Below are 21,731 nucleotides of genomic sequence, written 5' to 3' on the forward strand. Positions count from 1 at the left end.
AGGGAGACGTATCCCATGTTAATGTTCATAAATTACTTACTGAAGATTTTAAAAGCTTAGCTACATGGATGAGAATCATTTTCAAACAAAAAGCAAAAAAAACATGAACTGGTGAAGAGTCTAGTTTTAAACTTACCCTTGAACCAAAAGAAAGCATGGAATCTGAAACTGAAAGGCTAGCCCGAGCTAGAATCCAGTTGGAAAGAGGGAGATATAGTTTCAGAAGGAAACAAAAGAGCAAGAGAGAGGCCAAGAGAGGAAGAAGCAAGAAAGTTTGAGTTCGAAAGGCTACCAGCACAAAATGAGAATGCTATCAGCCAGTCAAACCTTATCTCTAGTTCAGATGTACTGAGGCACTCAAGGTTAGTGCCAATATTTAATGAGGAGGAGGTTGAGTCACATCTGATCTCATTTGACAAAACAGCTATAAGGCTAACATGGCTGAAAGAATTTTGGACTCTCCTCTTACAAGGCACGTTCATGGGGAGGGCTGAGGAAGCTTTGTCCCTGTTATCAGAAGAGAGTTCATCTGACTATGAACAAACTAAAAATGCAATTCTAAATGTATATGAGCCAGTACCTGAAACATATAGAGAGAAATTCAGACACACCAGGAAAAGACCCACTGGATACGATCTCTCAAGCTAGAACCCTCATGTGAAAATTTGAGAGAAGTGATGTTGCTGAAGAATTTAAAAATAGCATCCCAGTTAATGTACGGACCCACACTGGAGAACAAAGAGTTACAAGAGTAAGAAAAGCAGTAAAAATGGCTGATAATTATGAGTCAATTCACAAATCCCTAACTCGGAATAAACTTGGGTTTAGTATCTCTTACAGGCCAGGGAGAGATATCAGGGATGCAGAGGAAGCAGAAATGGGTTTGAAAGTAAAGGAGAGTAAGGAAGGAAAACCAGATCTGTCTCCAACTTTTAAAAGAAGGAACCCAGATGATAAAGCTGTAGGGCTCCGCCTGATGTGTTTCCAGTGTTAAAAAATCTGGGCACCTGAAGACAAATTGTTGGTACTCGAAAAAACCAACAGGAGGTGCTGCAGTCAAGCCAGTGCCTGTAACAGTGAAAGTGTTGAACGTGTGTGCTAATGTAACATCAGATCAAAACATCTACATAAATGTTTTGCATAAAGGAAAATGACTCCTTTTATATCACAGGCACCAGGCAAAGAGGTAACCATCCTCAGGGATACCAGTTGTCTTCAAACACTACTGGTAGAAAAGACTACCGAGATGCCCTGAAAGCAGAACAGGTACCACGGTAATGGTGAAAGGGCTTACTGGCAAATGCATAAAGGTTCCCTTAAACATTACCTTCAGAGAAAGTTGTTCACCGGTGGCGGTTGAGGGTCATTCCGAGCTTACTAATGTAGGGGGTCGACCTATTGCTGGGCAATAACTTGACACGAAACAGGGTATTGTTTCCAGAGGGTCTACAGCAGTCCATAGATACTGGGGAAACTGAGGGGAACAAACACAATTCTGCACCGATGCAGAGGACTGAGGAAGTCCCAAAAAATCCCACAAGAAGCCAAGATAGAGCCAGAGGAAAGTAAAAGAGTGGAGATAAAAGCAGAAATTGAAGGAAATGCACCAGAGAGATGGTTAACAGAAACCTGTTTTACAGATTTAAATAGGGACAAGGAAAGTTCCTAAACAGGCAAACCAAAAGTAGGCCTATATTCGCTGGAGTTTAGAAGAATGAGAGGGGATCTCATAGAAACCTGTAAAATTCTAACAGGACTAGACAGGCTAGATGCAGGGAGGATGTTCCCGATGGTTGGGGAGTCCAGAACCAGGGGTCACAGTCTCAGGATACGAGGTATGGCATTTAGAACCGAGATGAGGAGTCTTAGTCATAGAGTCATAGAATTATACAGCACAGAAACAGGCCCTTCGGCCCATCGTGTCTGTGCCGGCCATCCAGCACCCAACTATTCTAATCCCATATTCCAGCACTTGGCCCATAGCCTTGCATGCTATGGTGTTTCAAGTGCTCATCTAAATACTTAAATGTTGTGAGGCTTCCTGCTTCCACCACCTCTTCAGGCAGTGTATTCCAGATTCCAACCACCTGCTGAGTGAAAACATTTTTCCTCAAATCCCCTCTAAACCTCCTGCCCCTTACCTTAAATCTATGCCCCCTGGTTATTGACCCCTCCGCTAAGGGAATAAGTTTCTTCCTATCTAACCTATCAATGCCCCTCATAATCTTGTACACCTCAATCATGTCCTCCCTCAGCCTTCTCTGCTCTAAGGAAAACAACCCCAGCCTTTTCAGTATCTCTTCATTGCTGAAATGCTCCAGCCCAGGCAACATCCTGGTGAATCTCCTCTGCACCCGCTCCAGTGCAATCACATCCTTCTTATAGTGTGGTGCCCAGAACTGGAGAAATTTCCAGTTTCTGGTGAACCTGTGGAATTCTCTACCACAGAAGGCAGTGGAGGCCAAGTCATTAAATATATTCAAGAAGGAGATAGATATATTAATGCCAAAGGGATCAAGGGATATGGGGAGAAAGTGGGAACAGTGTACTGAATTAGACCATCAGCCATGATCTCTTTTGAATGGCGGAGCAGCCTCGAAGGGCCGAATGGTCTTCTCCTGCCCCTATTTTCTATGACAGAGCTGCCTCACCTAGTTGAAGTGCCACAGGGGAGTGCAATGAAAGCTGGACAGCCAGGTACGAGCAGTAGTGTCCCAGAAGACACTGAGCAGATTAGGGAAAAACTCATCCCTGTAGTAAAAGGAAAAAGGAAGGTAAATTACCCTAAAGTAAACAATTCTTATGAACAATCACAAGAATACAAAAAGTAAGGTCAGCTTGGATCTTTATCAACTGAAGAATCAAACGATCAGATTCTAAATCCAAAGCTAACCAAATCCAACAATTTAGATTCAGAACTCAGCAAGAACAAGGGGCAGGAGGAACTCCCAGATGCCTCCTACGGGCCAAAAAAAAATCATCGCCCACTATCCCCCTAGAGATAAGAATTATCAATGCGCCAGAACCTGAATTGTTTCACCCATGTGTGTGGAAACAGCAGTCAAGGGGTTAAAGCTGTGGAATTTGCTGGCAACCCAGGACCATGCAGTCATGGAAATTTGCATACTTGCAAACAAGCTTCACCAACAACCATATGCTTACTGAGATTAACATTCCCAAAGTACTACAAACTGATGCTAGAGAAACTCGAATCCCATTTGACAACACGTAACCAAAGGAAATGCAATTTTAGTTAACGGTACCTCATTCAAAGGAAGGATGATGAAAAAACTTAAATTTGAACAAGAAATGGCTGTTACAGACAATGCCAGCTGTAGCAGTTGTGAAATTGAGGTATGGGTGCGTCAAAGTCATTTGGCGGAATGCCTCATCACCAGAACTTTCAAACAAGCACCAAGACGTAGCTTGGCTGGTGGTGAGAAGAGCCCTCCCCGTCAGATCCTTCATGCACACCCGAAGTCTCGCCCCCTCCGCACAGTGCCCCCGCGTTGGCTGTGGTGGGGAAGAGACGGTCGCCCACCTCCTCCTGGAATGTGCCTTTGCAAAGCAGGTGTGGAAAGAGATGCAGTGGTTTTTGTCAAGGCTCATCCCAAGCAGCTCTGTAACACAGGAGTCTGTGCTCTACGGGCTGTTCCCAGGGACGCACACCGAGACAAACATCGACTGCTGCTGGAGGACTATCAATTCGGTGAAAGACGCCCTTTGGTCTGCCCGAAACTTGCTGGTCTTCCAGCGCAAAGAGTTGTCCACCACCGAATGTTGCAGACTGGCACATTCCAAGGTCCAGGACTACGTGCTGAGGGACGCACTAAAGCTTGGGGCAGCCGCAGCAAAGGCTCAATGGGGAAAGACCACAGTGTAAGGTTCCCCCACCAAGCTTGACTGAGGAGCTGGAACCATGGGAAACCCCTCGAACTGTATCGTTAATATTCTCAATTGTTGTAAATGTAAAACTGTAATTGACATGACAATTGTGAAACGGAAGGGTTGGGAAGAAACTCATGACAGTATTGAAGGAAACTGATCTCCCTTGCAATGTTTGTATTTTTTGGTGCTGTTTGGAAACTGTTTGGCAATGTAATTTTTACAGATTTTTATGAATAAAGTATATTTTGGAAATAAAAAAAAAAAAATGGGTGCCATATGTGCAATGCTGTGACCCTTAAACCTTTTTCCTATCATTCTTGCTAAACCTATTAAAACTGTCTGACAGGGACACAGGAATACCTTTCAATCTGGGAGGGGTCAATTACACCCACCCTGAAACATTCCTGACTTGAATAGGTTTTTCTGAAACAAAGAAGGTGTGAAGTAGCACCATCCTGGGCCATTGTCTGTCACCAGAGGGAGGGAGATCCACATCTCCCTACTATGTGAAACCATTTTTGACCTTAAAAGTGGCTCCCTGACGAGAGAGAGAGACAGAGAGAGAGAGAGAACCCAGAAAGACGCCTCACCAAGAAGCTTGTTGCCAGCTAAGGGTCGAGAAGAAACCCAGCAAGTGAAGAGGGAAGCACCCTGCTAGCAGAATTCGGCATCAATGCATATCCAGCAGTGACCCACTGTCTTCAACTGAAGTTTCACACAAGAGAGAAATCTACAAACATCAGACCTGCAACCATCGAGAACCTGACCTTTGAGGGAATTTAACAGCTTTACCATGACCCACAAAAGTTGGCCTACTTAAAACCACTTACCCCTTTTCCACTCATCTTCTTGTGTGTGTGTGTGTGTTGTGTGTGCGTGCGAGTGAATGCGTGGGTGGATACGGCCGTGACAATTTCAGGACAAGGCAAATTGCTCAACAAATAAATAATCTTTGCTATAAATGTACCAGAAAACTTGTGGCTGTCTCTTTATTTGACAAATAAAACACAAAGGTGTGAAATCCGAAGAACAAAAACACTTGCTGAGATCAGGTGGGAATTGACAGTGGGAACCACCTACAACCCTCAACACGGAGCCAGAACACACACTCACTGATATCCAGTTGGATTAATCTGCACACACTCACTGATATGCAGTCTGTTTAATATACTTACAATCATTTTTATCCAGTCAGTTTAGTATACACACAGTCATTGTTATCCAATCTGTTTAAAATACACACAGTCAGTGATATCCAGTCTTTTTAATATACACACACTGAGTGATACCCAGTCTGTTTAAAATACACACACTCACTGATATCCAGTCTGTTTTATATACACACAGTCATTGATATCCAGTCTGTTTAAAATACACACAGTCACTGATATCCTGTCTGTTTAAAATACACACAGTCATTGATATCCAGTCTGTTTAAAATACACACAATCACTGAAATCCAGTCTGTTTAATATACACACAGTCACTGATATCCTGTCTGTTTAAAATACACACAGTCAGTGATAACCTGTCTGTTTAAAGTACACACACTCACTGATATCCAGTCGTTTTAATACACACAGTCACTGATATCCAGTCTGCTTAATATAAACACAGTCACTGATATCCTGTGTGTTTAAAATACACACAATCACTGATATCCAGTCTGTTTAAAATGCTCACACTCACTGATATCCAGTCTGTTTAAAGTACACACAGTCACTGATATCCCGTCTGTTTAATATACAAACAGTCACTGATATCCAGGCTGTTTAAAATACACACAATCACTGATATCCAGTCTGTTTAATATACACACAGTCACTGATATCCAGTCTGTTTAATGGACACACAGTCACTGATATCCAGGCTGTTTAAAATACACACAATCACTGATATCCAGTCTGTTTAATATACACACAGTCACCGATATCCAGTCTGTTTAATATAAACACAATCACTGATATCCAGGCTGTTTAAAATACACACACTTACTGATATCCAGTCTGTTTAATATGCACACACTCACTGATATCCAGGCTGTTTAAAATACACACAATCACTGATATCCAGGCTGTTTAAAATACACACAGTCACCGATATCCAGTCTCTTTAATATACACACAGTCACTGATATCCAGGCTGTTTAAAATACACACACTTACTGATATCCAGTCTGTTTAATATACACACACTCACTGATATCCAGGCTGTTTAAAATACACACAATCACTGATATCCAGTCTGTTTAATATACACACAGTCACTGATATCCAGGCTGTTTAAAAAACACACAGTAACTGATATCCATTCTGTTTAATATACACACAGTCACTGATATCCAGGCTGTTTAATATACACACAGTCACTGATATCCAGGCTGTTTAAAATACACACAATCACTGATATCCAGTCTGTTTAATATACACACAGTCACCGATACCCAGTCTGTTTAATATAAACACAGTCACTGATATCCAGGCTGTTTAAAATACACACACTTACTGATATCCAGTCTGTTTAATATACACACACTCACTGATATCCAGGCTGTTTAAAATACACACACTTACTGATATCCAGTCTGTTTAATATACACTCACTCAATGATATCCAGTCTGTTTAATATACACACAGTCACCGATATCCAGTCTGTTTAATATAAACACAGTCACTGATATCCAGGCTGTTTAAAATACACACACTTACTGATATCCAGTCTGTTTAATATACACACAGTCACTGATATCCAGGCTGTTTAAAATACACACAGTCACCGATATCCAGTCTCTTTAATATACACACAGTCACTGATAACCTGTCTGTTTAAAATACACACACTCACTGATATCCAGTCGTTTTAATACACACAGTCACTGATATCCAGTCTGCTTAATATAAACACAGTCACTGATATCCTGTGTGTTTAAAATACACACAATCACTGATATCCAGTCTGTTTAAAATGCTCACACTCACTGATATCCAGTCTGTTTAAAGTACACACAGTCACTGATATCCCATCTGTTTAATACACACAGTCACTGATATCCAGGCTGTTTAAAATACACACAATCACTGATATCCAGTCTGTTTAATATACACACAGTCACTGATATCCAGTCTGTTTAATGGACACACAGTCACTGATATCCAGGCTGGTTAAAATACACACAATCACTGATATCCAGTCTGTTTAATATACACACAGTCACCGATATCCAGTCTGTTTCATATAAACACAGTCACTGATATCCAGGCTGTTTAAAATACACACACTTACTGATATCCAGTCTGTTTAATATACACACACTCACTGATATCCAGGCTGTTTAAAATACACACAATCACTGATATCCAGGCTGTTTAAAATACACACAGTCACCGATATCCAGTCTCTTTAATATACACACAGTCACTGATATCCAGTCTGTTTAATAGACACACACTCACTGATATCCAGGCTGTTTAATATACACACAGTCACTGATATCCAGGCTGTTTAAAAAACACACAGTCACTGATATCCAGTCTGTTTAATATACACACAGTCACTGATATCCAGGCTGTTTAAAAAACACACAGTCACTGATATCCATTCTGTTTAATATACACACAGTCACTGATATCCCGTCTGTTTAATATACACACAGTCACTGATATCCAGGCTGTTTAAAATACACACTATCACTGATATCCAGTCTGTTTAATATACACACAGTCACTGATATCCAGGCTGTTTAAAACACACACAGACACTGTTATGCAGTCCGTATAAAATACACACAATCACTGATATCCCGTCTGTTTAATATACAGACAGTCACTGATATCCAGGCTGTTTAAAATACACACAATCACTGATATCCTGTCTGTTTAAAATGCTCACACTTACTGTTATGCAGTCTGTATAAAACACACACAATCACTGATATCCCGTCTGTTTAATATACACACAGTCACTGATATCCTGTCTGTATAAAATACACACAATCACTGATATCCCGTCTGTTTAATATACACACACTCACTGATATCCAGTCTGTTTAAAATACGCACACTCACTGATATCCAGTCTGTTCAATATACACACAGTCAGTGATATCCAGTCTTTCTAAAATACACACTCTCACTGATATCCAGTCTGTTTAAAATACACACAGTCATTCATATCCAGTCTGTTTAAAATACACACACTCACTGACATCCAGTCTCTTTAATATACACACAGTCACTGATATCCAGTCTGTTTAAAATACACACAGTCACTGATATCCAGTCTGTTTAATATACTCACAATCATTGTTATCCAGTCTGTATAATATACACACATTCATTGATATCCAGTCCGTTTAAAATACACACAGTCAGTGATATCCAGTCTGTTTAATATAAAGAAATCATTGATATCCAGTCTTTTTAATATACACACACTCTCTGATATCCAATCTGTTTAAAATACACACAGTCACTGATATCCTGTCTGTTTAATATAAAGAAATCATTGATATCCAGTCTGTTTAATATACACACTCTTACTGATATCCAGTCTGTTTAATATACACACACTCTCTGATATCCAATCTGTTTAAAATACACAAAGTCACTGATATCCTGTCTGTTAAAAATACACACACTCATTGATATCCAGTCTGTTTAATATACACACACTCTCTGATATCCATTCTGTTTAAAATACACACACTCACTGATATCCAGTCTGTTTAATATACACACACTCTCTGATATCCAGTCTGTTTAATATACACACACTCACTGATATCCAGTCTGTTTAATATAAAGACATCATTGATATCCAGTCTGTTTAATATAAACACATCATTGATATCCAGTCTGTTTAATATACACTCACTCTCTGATATCCATTCTGTTTAAAATACACACACTCACTGATATCCAGTCTGTTTAATATACACACACTCTCTGATATCCAGTCTGTTTAATATACACACACTCACTGATATCCAGTCTGTTTAATATACACACACTCACTGATATCCAGTCTGTTTAATATACACACACTCTCTCATATCCAGTCTGTTTAATATACACACACTCTCTGATATCCAGTCTGTTTAATATACACACACTCACTGATATCCAGTCTGTTTAATATAAAGACATCATTGATATCCAGTCTGTTTAATATACACACACTCTCTGATATCCAGTCTGTTTAATGTACACACACTCACTGACATCCAGTCTGTTTAATATAAAGACATCATTGATAATCCAGTCTGTTTAATATAAAGACATCATTGATAATCCAGTCTGTTTAATATAAAGACATCATTGATATCCAGTCTGTTTAATATACACACACTCACTGATAACCAAACTGTTTAATATACACACACTCTCTGATATCCATTCTGTTTAAAATACACACACTCACTGATATCCAGTCTGTTTAATATAAAGACATCATTGATATCCAGTCTGTTTAATATACACACACTCACTGATAACCAAACTGTTTAATATACACACACTCACTGATATCCAGTCTGTTTAATATACACACAGTCACTGATAACCAAACTGTTTAATATACACACACTCTCTGATATCCATTCTGTTTAAAATACACACACTCACTGATATCCAGTCTGTTTAATATACACACAGTCACTGATAACCAAACTGTTTAATATACACACACTCTCTGATATCCATTCTGTTTAAAATACACACACTCACTGATATCCAGTCTGTTTAATATACACACAGTCACTGATAACCAAACTGTTTAATATACACACACTCACTGATATCCATTCTGTTTAAAATACACACACTCACTGATATCCAGTCTGTTTAATATACACACAGTCACTGATATCCAGTCTGTTTAATATCAAGACATCATTGATAATCCAGTCTGTTTAATATAAACACATCATTGATATCCAGTCTGTTTAATATACACACACTCACTGATAACCAAACTGTTTAATATACACACACTCACTGATATCCCGTCTGTTTAAAATACACACAGTCACTGATATGCAGTCTGTTTAAAATACACACACTCACTGATAACCAAACTGTTTAATATGCATACACTCACTGATATCCCGTCTGTTTAAAATACACACAGTCACTGATATGCAGTCTGTTTAAAATACACACACTCACTGATAACCAAACTGTTTAATATACATACACTCACTGATATCCAGTCTGTTTAATATACACACTCTCACTGATATCCCGTCTGTTTAAAATACACACAGTCACTGATATCCAGTCTGTTTAATATACACACAGTCACTGATATCCAGTCTGTTTAAAATACACACATCACTGATATCCAGTCTGTTTAATATAAACACATCACTGATATCCAGTCTGTTTAATATACACAGTCACTGATATCCAGTCTGTTTAATATACACACAGTCACTGATACCAGTCTGTTTAATATACACAGTCACTGATATCCAGTCTGTTTAATATAAACACAGCCACTGATACCAGTCTGTTTAAAATAGACAAATTCACTGATATCCTGTCTGATTAAAATACACACACTCACTGATATCCAGTCTGTTTAATATACACAGTCACTGATATCCAGTCTGTTTAAAATACACAGTCACTGATATCCAGTCTGTTTAAAATACACACAGTCACTGATATCCAGTCTGTTTAATTTACACACACTCACTGATATCCAGTCTGTTTAAAATACGCACACTCACTGATATCCAGTCTGTTTAAAATACACACAGTCACTGATATCCAGTCTGTTTCATTTACACACACTCACTGATATCCAGTCTGCTGAAAATACGCACACTCACTGATATCCAGTCTGTTTAAAATACACACAGTCACTGATATCCAGTCTGTTTCATTTACACACACTCACTGATATCCAGTCTGTTTAAAATACACACAATCACTGATATCCAGTCTGTTTAACATACACACAATAACTGATATGCAGTCTGTTCAAAATACACAAACTCACTGATATACAGTCTGCTTAAAATACACACAATCACTGATATCCAGTCTGTTTAATATGCACACAGTCACTGATATCCAGTCTGTTTAATATTCTCACAATCATTTTTATCCATTCTGTTTAAAATGCACAGACCGACTGATATCCACTCTGTATAAAATACACACACTTACTGATATCCAATCTGTTTAATGTACACACAGTCACTGACATCCAGTCTGTTTAATATACACACAGTCACTGATACCAGTCTGTTTAATATACACAGTCACTGATATCCGGTCTGTTTAATATACACACAGCCACTGATACCAGTCTGTTTAAAATAGACAAATTCACTGATATCCTGTCTGATTAAAATACACACACTCACTGATATCCAGTCTGTTTAATATACACAGTCACTGATATCCAGTCTGTTTAATATACACACACTCACTGATATCCAGTCTGTTTAATATACACACACTCTCTCATATCCAGTCTGTTTAATATACACACACTCTCTGATATCCAGTCTGTTTAATATACACACACTCACTGATATCCAGTCTGTTTAATATAAAGACATCATTGATATCCAGTCTGTTTAATATACACACACTCTCTGATATCCAGTCTGTTTAATGTACACACACTCACTGACATCCAGTCTGTTTAATATAAAGACATCATTGATAATCCAGTCTGTTTAATATAAAGACATCATTGATAATCCAGTCTGTTTAATATAAAGACATCATTGATATCCAGTCTGTTTAATATACACACACTCACTGATAACCAAACTGTTTAATATACACACACTCTCTGATATCCATTCTGTTTAAAATACACACACTCACTGATATCCAGTATGTTTAATATAAATACATCATTGATATCCAGTCTGTTTAATATACACACACTCACTGATAACCAAACTGTTTAATATACACACACTCACTGATATCCAGTCTGTTTAATATACACACAGTCACTGATAACCAAACTGTTTAATATACACACACTCTCTGATATCCATTCTGTTTAAAATACACACACTCACTGATATCCAGTCTGTTTAATATACACACAGTCACTGATAACCAAACTGTTTAATATACACACACTCTCTGATATCCATTCTGTTTAAAATACACACACTCACTGATATCCAGTCTGTTTAATATACACACAGTCACTGATAACCAAACTGTTTAATATACACACACTCTCTGATATCCATTCTGTTTAAAATACACACACTCACTGATATCCAGTCTGTTTAATATACACACAGTCACTGATATCCAGTCTGTTTAATATCAAGACATCATTGATAATCCAGTCTGTTTAATATAAACACATCATTGATATCCAGTCTGTTTAATATACACACACTCACTGATAACCAAACTGTTTAATATACACACACTCACTGATATCCCGTCTGTTTAAAATACACACAGTCACTGATATGCAGTCTGTTTAAAATACACACACTCACTGATAACCAAACTGTTTAATATGCATACACTCACTGATATCCCGTCTGTTTAAAATACACACAGTCACTGATATGCAGTCTGTTTAAAATACACACACTCACTGATAACCAAACTGTTTAATATACATACACTCACTGATATCCAGTCTGTTTAATATACACACTCTCACTGATATCCCGTCTGTTTAAAATACACACAGTCACTGATATCCAGTCTGTTTAATATACACACAGTCACTGATATCCAGTCTGTTTAAAATACACACATCACTGATATCCAGTCTGTTTAATATAAACACATCACTGATATCCAGTCTGTTTAATATACACAGTCACTGATATCCAGTCTGTTTAATATACACACAGTCACTGATACCAGTCTGTTTAATATACACAGTCACTGATATCCTGTCTGTTTAATATAAAGAAATCATTGATATCCAGTCTGTTTAATATACACACTCTTACTGATATCCAGTCTGTTTAATATACACACACTCTCTGATATCCAATCTGTTTAAAATACACAAAGTCACTGATATCCTGTCTGTTAAAAATACACACACTCATTGATATCCAGTCTGTTTAATATACACACACTCTCTGATATCCATTCTGTTTAAAATACACACACTCACTGATATCCAGTCTGTTTAATATACACACACTCTCTGATATCCAGTCTGTTTAATATACACACACTCACTGATATCCAGTCTGTTTAATATAAAGACATCATTGATATCCAGTCTGTTTAATATAAACACATCATTGATATCCAGTCTGTTTAATATACACTCACTCTCTGATATCCATTCTGTTTAAAATACACACACTCACTGATATCCAGTCTGTTTAATATACACACACTCTCTGATATCCAGTCTGTTTAATATACACACACTCACTGATATCCAGTCTGTTTAATATACACACACTCACTGATATCCAGTCTGTTTAATATACACACACTCTCTCATATCCAGTCTGTTTAATATACACACACTCTCTGATATCCAGTCTGTTTAATATACACACACTCACTGATATCCAGTCTGTTTAATATAAAGACATCATTGATATCCAGTCTGTTTAATATACACACACTCTCTGATATCCAGTCTGTTTAATGTACACACACTCACTGACATCCAGTCTGTTTAATATAAAGACATCATTGATAATCCAGTCTGTTTAATATAAAGACATCATTGATAATCCAGTCTGTTTAATATAAAGACATCATTGATATCCAGTCTGTTTAATATACACACACTCACTGATAACCAAACTGTTTAATATACACACACTCTCTGATATCCATTCTGTTTAAAATACACACACTCACTGATATCCAGTCTGTTTAATATAAAGACATCATTGATATCCAGTCTGTTTAATATACACACACTCACTGATAACCAAACTGTTTAATATACACACACTCACTGATATCCAGTCTGTTTAATATACACACAGTCACTGATAACCAAACTGTTTAATATACACACACTCTCTGATATCCATTCTGTTTAAAATACACACACTCACTGATATCCAGTCTGTTTAATATACACACAGTCACTGATAACCAAACTGTTTAATATACACACACTCTCTGATATCCATTCTGTTTAAAATACACACACTCACTGATATCCAGTCTGTTTAATATACACACAGTCACTGATAACCAAACTGTTTAATATACACACACTCACTGATATCCATTCTGTTTAAAATACACACACTCACTGATATCCAGTCTGTTTAATATACACACAGTCACTGATATCCAGTCTGTTTAATATCAAGACATCATTGATAATCCAGTCTGTTTAATATAAACACATCATTGATATCCAGTCTGTTTAATATACACACACTCACTGATAACCAAACTGTTTAATATACACACACTCACTGATATCCCGTCTGTTTAAAATACACACAGTCACTGATATGCAGTCTGTTTAAAATACACACACTCACTGATAACCAAACTGTTTAATATGCATACACTCACTGATATCCCGTCTGTTTAAAATACACACAGTCACTGATATGCAGTCTGTTTAAAATACACACACTCACTGATAACCAAACTGTTTAATATACATACACTCACTGATATCCAGTCTGTTTAATATACACACTCTCACTGATATCCCGTCTGTTTAAAATACACACAGTCACTGATATCCAGTCTGTTTAATATACACACAGTCACTGATATCCAGTCTGTTTAAAATACACACATCACTGATATCCAGTCTGTTTAATATAAACACATCACTGATATCCAGTCTGTTTAATATACACAGTCACTGATATCCAGTCTGTTTAATATACACACAGTCACTGATACCAGTCTGTTTAATATACACAGTCACTGATATCCAGTCTGTTTAATATAAACACAGCCACTGATACCAGTCTGTTTAAAATAGACAAATTCACTGATATCCTGTCTGATTAAAATACACACACTCACTGATATCCAGTCTGTTTAATATACACAGTCACTGATATCCAGTCTGTTTAAAATACACAGTCACTGATATCCAGTCTGTTTAAAATACACACAGTCACTGATATCCAGTCTGTTTAATTTACACACACTCACTGATATCCAGTCTGTTTAAAATACGCACACTCACTGATATCCAGTCTGTTTAAAATACACACAGTCACTGATATCCAGTCTGTTTCATTTACACACACTCACTGATATCCAGTCTGCTGAAAATACGCACACTCACTGATATCCAGTCTGTTTAAAATACACACAGTCACTGATATCCAGTCTGTTTCATTTACACACACTCACTGATATCCAGTCTGTTTAAAATACACACAATCACTGATATCCAGTCTGTTTAACATACACACAATAACTGATATGCAGTCTGTTCAAAATACACAAACTCACTGATATACAGTCTGCTTAAAATACACACAATCACTGATATCCAGTCTGTTTAATATGCACACAGTCACTGATATCCAGTCTGTTTAATATTCTCACAATCATTTTTATCCATTCTGTTTAAAATGCACAGACCGACTGATATCCACTCTGTATAAAATACACACACTTACTGATATCCAATCTGTTTAATGTACACACAGTCACTGACATCCAGTCTGTTTAATATACACACAGTCACTGATACCAGTCTGTTTAATATACACAGTCACTGATATCCGGTCTGTTTAATATACACACAGCCACTGATACCAGTCTGTTTAAAATAGACAAATTCACTGATATCCTGTCTGATTAAAATACACACACTCACTGATATCCAGTCTGTTTAATATACACAGTCACTGATATCCAGTCTGTTTAATATACACACACTCACTGATATCCAGTCTGTTTAATATACACACACTCTCTCATATCCAGTCTGTTTAATATACACACACTCTCTGATATCCAGTCTGTTTAATATACACACACTCACTGATATCCAGTCTGTTTAATATAAAGACATCATTGATATCCAGTCTGTTTAATATACACACACTCTCTGATATCCAGTCTGTTTAATGTACACACACTCACTGACATCCAGTCTGTTTAATATAAAGACATCATTGATAATCCAGTCTGTTTAATATAAAGACATCATTGATAATCCAGTCTGTTTAATATAAAGACATCATTGATATCCAGTCTGTTTAATATACACACACTCACTGATAACCAAACTGTTTAATATACACACACTCTCTGATATCCATTCTGTTTAAAATACACACACTCACTGATATCCAGTCTGTTTAATATAAAGACATCATTGATATCCAGTCTGTTTAATATACACACACTCACTGATAACCAAACTGTTTAATATACACACACTCACTGATATCCAGTCTGTTTAATATACACACAGTCACTGATAACCAAACTGTTTAATATACACACACTCTCTGATATCCATTCTGTTTAAAATACACACACTCACTGATATCCAGTCTGTTTAATATACACACAGTCACTGATAACCAAACTGTTTAATATACACACACTCTCTGATATCCATTCTGTTTAAAATACACACACTCACTGATATCCAGTCTGTTTAATATACACACAGTCACTGATAACCAAACTGTTTAATATACACACACTCTCTGATATCCATTCTGTTTAAAATACACACACTCACTGATATCCAGTCTGTTTAATATACACACAGTCACTGATATCCAGTCTGTTTAATATCAAGACATCATTGATAATCCAGTCTGTTTAATATAAACACATCATTGATATCCAGTCTGTTTAATATACACACACTCACTGATAACCAAACTGTTTAATATACACACACTCACTGATATCCCGTCTGTTTAAAATACACACAGTCACTGATATGCAGTCTGTTTAAAATACACACACTCACTGATAACCAAACTGTTTAATATGCATACACTCACTGATATCCCGTCTGTTTAAAATACACACAGTCACTGATATGCAGTCTGTTTAAAATACACACACTCACTGATAACCAAACTGTTTAATATACATACACTCACTGATATCCAGTCTGTTTAATATACACACTCTCACTGATATCCCGTCTGTTTAAAATACACACAGTCACTGATATCCAGTCTGTTTAATATACACACAGTCACTGATATCCAGTCTGTTTAAAATACACACATCACTGATATCCAGTCTGTTTAATATAAACACATCACTGATATCCAGTCTGTTTAATATACACAGTCACTGATATCCAGTCTGTTTAATATACACACAGTCACTGATACCAGTCTGTTTAATATACACAGTCACTGATATCCAGTCTGTTTAATATAAACACAGCCACTGATACCAGTCTGTTTAAAATAGACAAATTCACTGATATCCTGTCTGATTAAAATACACACACTCACTGATATCCAGTCTGTTTAATATACACAGTCACTGATATCCAGTCTGTTTAAAATACACAGTCACTGATATCCAGTCTGTTTAAAATACACACAGTCACTGATATCCAGTCTGTTTAATTTACACACACTCACTGATATCCAGTCTGTTTAAAATACGCACACTCACTGATATCCAGTCTGTTTAAAATACACACAGTCACTGATATCCAGTCTGTTTCATTTACACACACTCACTGATATCCAGTCTGCTGAAAATACGCACACTCACTGATATCCAGTCTGTTTAAAATACACACAGTCACTGATATCCAGTCTGTTTCATTTACACACACTCACTGATATCCAGTCTGTTTAAAATACACACAATCACTGATATCCAGTCTGTTTAACATACACACAATAACTGATATGCAGTCTGTTCAAAATACACAAACTCACTGATATACAGTCTGCTTAAAATACACACAATCACTGATATCCAGTCTGTTTAATATGCACACAGTCACTGATATCCAGTCTGTTTAATATTCTCACAATCATTTTTATCCATTCTGTTTAAAATGCACAGACCGACTGATATCCACTCTGTATAAAATACACACACTTACTGATATCCAATCTGTTTAATGTACACACAGTCACTGACATCCAGTCTGTTTAATATACACACAGTCACTGATACCAGTCTGTTTAATATACACAGTCACTGATATCCAGTCTGTTTAATATACACACAGCCACTGATACCAGTCTGTTGAAAATAGACAAATTCACTGATATCCTGTCTGATTAAAATACACACACTCACTGATATCCAGTCTGTTTAATATACACAGTCACTGATATCCAGTCTGTTTAATTTACACACACTCACTGATATCCAGTCTGTTTAAAATACGCACACTCACTGATATCCAGTCTGTTTAAAATACACACTGTCACTGATATCCAGTCTGTTTAAAATACACATAATCACTGATATCTAGTCTGTGTAAAATACACACACTCACTGAATTGCAGTCTGTTTAAAATGCTCACACTCACTGATATCCATTCTGTTTAAAATACACACAGTCATTGATATCCTTTCTGTTTAAATTACACACAGTCATTGATATCCTGTCTGTTTAAAATACACACACTCACTGATATCCAGTCTTTTTAATATACACACAGTCATTGATATCCTGTCTGTTTAAAATACACACAGTCATTGATATCCTGTCTGTTTAAAATACACACAGTCATTGATATCCTGTCTGTTTAAAATACACACAGTCATTGATATCCTGTCTGATTAAAATACACACACTCACTGATATCCAGTCTGTTTAATATACACAGTCACTGATATCCAGTCTGTTTAATTTACACACACTCACTGATATCCAGTCTGTTTAAAATACGCACACTCACTGATATCCAGTCTGTTTAAAATACACATAATCACTGATATCCAGTCTGTGTAAAATACTCACACTCACTGATATGCAGTCTGTTTAAAATGCTCACATTCACTGATATCCATTCTGTTTAAAATACACACAGTCATTGATATCCTTTCTGTTTAAATTACACACAGTCATTGATATCCTGTCTGTTTAAAATACACACAATCACTGATATCCAGTCTTTTTAATATACACACAGTCATTGATATCCTGTCTGTTTAAAATACACACAGTCATTGATATCCTGTCTGTTTAAAATACACACAGTCATTGATATCCTGTCTGTTTAAAATACACACAGTCATTGATATCCTGTATGTTTAAAGTAAACACAATCACTGATATCCAGTCTGTATAAAATACACACACTAACTGATATCCAGTCGTTTTAATATACACAGTCACTGATATTCTTTCTGTTTAAAAAACACACACTCACTGCCATCCAGTCTGATTAATATACACACACTCACTGATATCCAGTCTATTTAAGATACACACAGTCACTGATATCCAGTATTTTTAATATACACAGTCACTGATATCCAGTCTGCTTAATACAAACACAGTCACTGATATCCATTCTGTTTAAAGTAAACACACTCACTGATATCCAGTCTTTGTAATATAAACACAGTCATTGATATCCTGTCTGTTTAAAATACACACAGTCATTGATATCCTGTCTGTTTAAAATACACACATTCATTGATGTCCTGTCTGTTTAAAATACACACAGTCATTGATATCCTGTCTGTTTAAAGTAAACACAATCACTGATATCCAGTCAGTATAAAATACACACACTAACTGATATCCAATCTTTTTAATATACACAGTCACTGATATCCATTCTGTTTAAAATACACACTCTCTCTGATATCCAGTCTGTTTAAAATACACACACTCACTGATATCCAGTCTATTTAAAATCCACACAGTCACTGATATCCAGTCTGTTTAATATACACAATCACTGATATCCAGTCTGTTTAATATACAAGCAGCCACTGATACCAGTATGTTTAAAATAGACAAAATCACTGATATCCATTCTGATTAAAATACAAACACTCACTGATATCCAGTCTGCTTAATATGTACAGTCACTGATATCCAGTCTGTTTAAAATACACAAATTCACTGATATCCAGTCTGATTAAAATACACACAGTCACTGAAATCTAGTCTGCTTAATATGAACAAAGTCACTGATATCCAGTCTGTTTAAAATACACACAATCACTGATATGCAGTCTGTTTAAAATACACACACTCACTGATATCCAGTCTGTTTAAAATACACACAGTCAGTGTTATCCAGTCTTTTTAATATACACACACTCACTGATATCCAGTCTGTTTAATTTACACACACTCACTGATATCCAGTCTGTTTAAAATGTGCACACTCACTGATATCCAGTCTGTTTAAAATACACACAGTCACTGATATCAAGTCTGTTCAATATAAACACAGTCATTGATATCCTGTCTGTTTAAAATACACACAGTCATTGATATCCAGTCTGTTTAATATCAACACAGTCATTGATATCCAGTCTGTTTAATATAAACACAGTCATTGAAATCCTGTCTCTTTAAAATACACACAGTCATTGATATCCAGTCTATTTAAAATACCAGCTCTCTCTGATATCCAGTCTGTTTAAAATACACACACTCACTGATATCCAGTCTTTTTAATATACACACAGTCATTGATATCCTGTCTGTTTAAAATACACACAGTCATTGATATCCTGTCTGTTTAAAATACACACGGTCATTGATATCCTGTCTGTTTAAAATACACACAGTCATTGATATCCTGTCTGTTTAAAGTAAACACAATCACTGATATCCAGTCAGTATAAAATACACACACTAACTGATATCCAATCTTTTTAATATACACAGTCACTGATATCCATTCTGTTTAAAATACAAACTCTCTCTGATATCCAGTCTGTTTAAAATACACACACTCACTGATATCCAGTCGATTTAAAATACACACAGTCACTGATATCCAGACTGTTTAATATACACAATCACTGATATCCAGTCTGTTTAATATACAAGCAGCCACTGATACCAGTATGTTTAAAATAGACAAAATCACTGATATCCATTCTGATTAAAATACAAACACTCACTGATATCCAGTCTGCTTAATATGCACAGTCACTGATATCCAGTCTGTTTAAAATACACAAATTCACTGATATCCAGTCTGATTAAAATACACACAGTCACTGATATCTAGTCTGCTTAATATGAACAAAGTCACTGATATCCAGTCTGTTAAAAATACACACACTCACTGATATACAGTCTGCTTAAAATACACACAATCACTGATATGCATTCTGTTTAAAATGCACATACTCCCTGATATCCACTCTGTATAAAATACACACACTCACTGATATCCAGTCTGTTTAATATACACAGTCACTGATATCCATTCTGTTTAATATACACACAGACACTGATATCCAGTCTGTTTAATTTACACACACTCACTGATATCCAGTCTGTTTAAAATACGCAAACTCACTGATATCCAGTCTGTTTAAAATACACACAGTCACTGATATCCAGTCTGTTTAAAATACACACAGTCACTGATATCCAGTCTGTTTAATTTACACACACTCACTGATATCCAGTCTGTTTAAAATACACACAATCACTGATATCCAGTCTGTTTAACATACACACAATAACTGATATGCAGTCTGTTCAAAATACACAAACTCACTGATATACAGTCTTTTTAATATACACAGTCACTGATATCCAGTTTGTTAATATACACACAGTCACTGATATCCAGTCTGTTTAAAGTAAACACAATCACTGATATCCAGTCTGTATAAAATACACACACTAACTGATATCCAGTCTTTTTAATATACACAGTCACTGATATCCAGTCTGTTAATATACACACAGTCACTGATATGCAGTCTGTTTA

This window comes from Heterodontus francisci, chromosome 8, assembly GCF_036365525.1.
Source record: "Heterodontus francisci isolate sHetFra1 chromosome 8, sHetFra1.hap1, whole genome shotgun sequence".
Taxonomy (NCBI): domain Eukaryota; kingdom Metazoa; phylum Chordata; class Chondrichthyes; order Heterodontiformes; family Heterodontidae; genus Heterodontus; species Heterodontus francisci.